Source organism: Coenobita brevimanus, chromosome 14, assembly GCF_032717465.1.
Source record: "Coenobita brevimanus isolate Jiangsu-jjx chromosome 14, ASM3271746v2, whole genome shotgun sequence".
Lineage (NCBI taxonomy): Eukaryota > Metazoa > Arthropoda > Malacostraca > Decapoda > Coenobitidae > Coenobita > Coenobita brevimanus.
Window position 1 is genome coordinate 36,022,595 of NC_136967.1, and position 3,548 is coordinate 36,026,142.

The following is a 3,548-nucleotide window of genomic DNA, read 5'->3' on the forward strand; positions in this document are numbered from 1 at the left end:
AGGGTATTGTATATTGAGGGATTACAGTCTATATATATATATATATATATATATATATATATATATATATATATATATATACAGTAGAACCCCGGAATTCGTACACAATTCGTTCCTGGAGGCTGTACGAGTTGCGAATTGTTCGAAAATTGAATCATTTTTTTTCCATACGAAACAATGTATTTTGCATTAATCTGTACATAATACCTTTAAAATAATGTAATATAACCTGTAGATGATATAAATGATAATTTTACTGCATCTTACCTGTACTGAGGACAGCTTAAGTGGATGGATGTGGAGAGGAGGAGGAGGGGTGTTAGTTTTGGGAAAGGGAGTCACCTTCCATGAAAACTGTAGGTAACTGCCCTTCTGGTGTTTTTTCTCTTTTCTGTCTCTTTGGACGAGGAGATGCTTGGGATTGGGGAGATGCTTGGGGCTGGGGCATTTCTTTGGATTCTATAATAGTAAAGAACCTGATTATGTACAATTTTCTAACAAAAACGTGTAATTTATCACAAGGTTTAATGGAGCCAGTATGACTGATGCGTTGCTGACGAAAGACAAAATGGGATGGCGACCTATGAGACCGTGTCTCTTAGTGCGTATAGCGGGTCGCTGTACGAAAACTGAAGCGATATTTGGATGAAAAAGCTGTATGAAAACCGAGTTGTACGAGTAGAGAGCCGTACGAATTCCAGGGTTCCACTGTATATATATATATATATATATATAGAAAGAGAGAGAGAGAGAGAGAGAGAGAGACATGCTCAATATTTTTTAATAATACGGCCGTGACAGTCATATAAACACTGGACATGCAAAGTGAACACTGCAAAGTTTTATAAACGCTATCGGGAGAGGAAAATGATACACAGTAGATAGTGCAACACACGAGAATTGAGAAGTGTAATATATGACCCACTCTGTATATATGAGAAAAGAGAAGGTAATATATATATTTATAATATATATATATATATATATTTCATTTATTCATTGCCAGACGCCATGTATCCCAAACAGGGTGGCCAAGGGCTTAGAGTTAATTGTTTTACAGGGAGGGGCACTAATCCTCCACCAACCCCACTTGACACGTAGGGATACCAACAGCATCTGATGTTCCCAGGCAGTCACCCATCCAAGTACTAACCAGACCCAACGTTGCTTAACTTCGCTGATCGGACGGGAAGCGGTGTACGCAACATGGTATGGCCATGTGAAGAATGGTGTGATTGTTAAAGTTCCGAAGAAGGGAGACCTGAGTGAATGTGGTAATTGGAGGGGAATCTCTTTGTCACCGATAGCTTTGAAAGTTTTCAGTAGAGTGTTGTTAAATAGGTTGGAGCCAGTGGTTGAGGGTATTCTGAGGGATGAACAGGCTGGTTTTAGAAAGGGACGTGGTTGCAATGATCAGATATTTATAGTTAGGCATTTGATGCAGCAAGTTAATGAAATGAGAGTACCGTTAAGTCTTTGTTTTGTTGATTTTGAAAAGGCTTTTGATAGTGTTTCGAGAGAGACTATGGGGAAGATCATGAGACATTATGGAATACCAGAGGAGTTTGTGAGGGTCATTATGAACATGCATGAGGACACATTTTGTAAAGTGAGGGTTGATGGTTATCTGAGTGATTCGTTTGAAGTCAAGTCCGGAGTAATTCAAGGTGGTGTTCTATCGCCTTTACTATTTATAATGGTCATTGATTACATTATGAAACGCGTTGGAACAGAAACCGGTGCCAGGTATACTTTGGGGAGAGAACAGGAAACTTTTGGATTAGATTATGCAGATGATATAGTTTTGATTTGTGATGGACCAGAAGAGATGCAGAGAGTGTTGGACTGTTTGGTGAGTGAAGGTCGCAAGGTGGGTTTGGTTATTAATTGTGGAAAAACTGAAATAATCAATATGAATATGGAAAATGCGCAGGAATGTGTAATTGGAGGTATGGTTGTAAAGCAAGTTGATAGGTTTAAATATTTAGGTACTTATTTAGCCAAGGATGGTTCTTTGAACTTTGAATTCGAGGAAAGGTTAAAGAAGGCTACTCAGGCAATGGGAATGCTTAAAAATATTTGGAATAATAACAATTTCTCTGAGCATACAAAAATCAAACTTTATAAGGTAATGGTTAGGAGTATCTTAATTTATGGACACGAGTCTTGGTACAGCACAGTGACTATGGAAAATAAATTCTTGGTGTTTGAAAATAAAGCACTTAGAAGAATATTAGGAGTTAAGTGGTGGGAAAGGATACCAAATAGTAGAATTAGAGAAATAACGGGAGTGCAGCCGATCGATGAATATGTTAGATTCTCACGATGGAAGTGGCTAGGACATGTGTATAGGAGACAGAGAATAGTACGAGGTACACCAGGGTGGGTTGCACTTGGTAGGAGAGGTAGAGGAAGGCCAAAAGAGACGTGGGTGAGGACAATGAGACGGGAAGCTGGAGATGAATGTTGGGGAGATCTTGAGGAGTTAGCACAAGATAGGATGTGGTGGTGTGAGTTCATCGAGGCCCTATGCATCCCCGAGGGTGCCACAGGAAATGATTGATTGATTGATTGATATATATATATATATTCATTTTTTCATTCATTGCCAGACGCCATGTATCCCAAACCGGGTGGCCAAGGGCTTAGAGTTATTTGTTTTACAGGGAAGGGCACTAATCCTCCACCAACCCCACTTGACACGTAGGGATTCCAACAGCATCTGGTGTTCCCAGGCGGTCACCCATCCAAGTACTAACCAGACCCAACGTTGCTTATATATATATATATATATATAAACAAATAAACAAATAACTCTAAGCCCTTGGCCACCCGGTTTGGGATACATGGCGTCTGGCAATGAATGAAAAAATGAATATATATATATATATATATATATATATATATATATATATATATATATATATATATATATATATATATATATGCTTAACTTCGCTGATCGGACGGGAAGCGGTGTACGCAACGTGGTATGGATATATATATATATATATATATATATATGGCCATGGCCATACCACGTTGCGTACAACGCTTCCCGTCCGATCAGCAAAGTTAAGCAACGTTGGTTCTGGTTAGTACTTGGATGGGTGACCGCCTGGGAACACCAGATGCTGTTGGTATCCCTACGTGTCAAGTGGGGTTGGTGGAGGATTAGTGCCCCTCCCTGTAAAACAATTAACTCTAAGCCCTTGGCCACCCTGTTTGGGATACATGGCGTCTGGCAATGAATGAATGAAATATATATATATTACCTTCTCTTTTCTCATATATACAGAGTGGGTCATATATTACACTTCTCAATTCTCGTGTGTTGCACTATCTACTGTGTATCATTTTCCTCTCCCGATAGCGTTTATAAAACTTTGCAGTGTTCACTTTGCATGTCCAGTGTTTATATGACTGTCACGGCCGTATTATTAAAAAATATTGAGCATGTCTCTGGAAAGCACACTCTCCCTTACACTGAGGAAACTCAGACTATTTTTGTTTTTATCAAAACAGCTGATCGGACGTGTGCTTTCGAT

The 3,548-nt window shown here is 39.2% G+C and overlaps 2 pseudogenes; one reads left to right on the plus strand and one right to left on the minus strand.

The window, feature by feature from the left end:
- Positions 1-1,104: 1,104 nt before the first annotated feature.
- LOC145390455 (5S ribosomal RNA) lies at positions 1,105-1,223 on the minus strand (annotated as a pseudogene).
- A 1,801-nt stretch (positions 1,224-3,024) lies between these two features.
- Positions 3,025-3,143, plus strand: LOC145390471 (5S ribosomal RNA; annotated as a pseudogene).
- Positions 3,144-3,548: the final 405 nt, after the last annotated feature.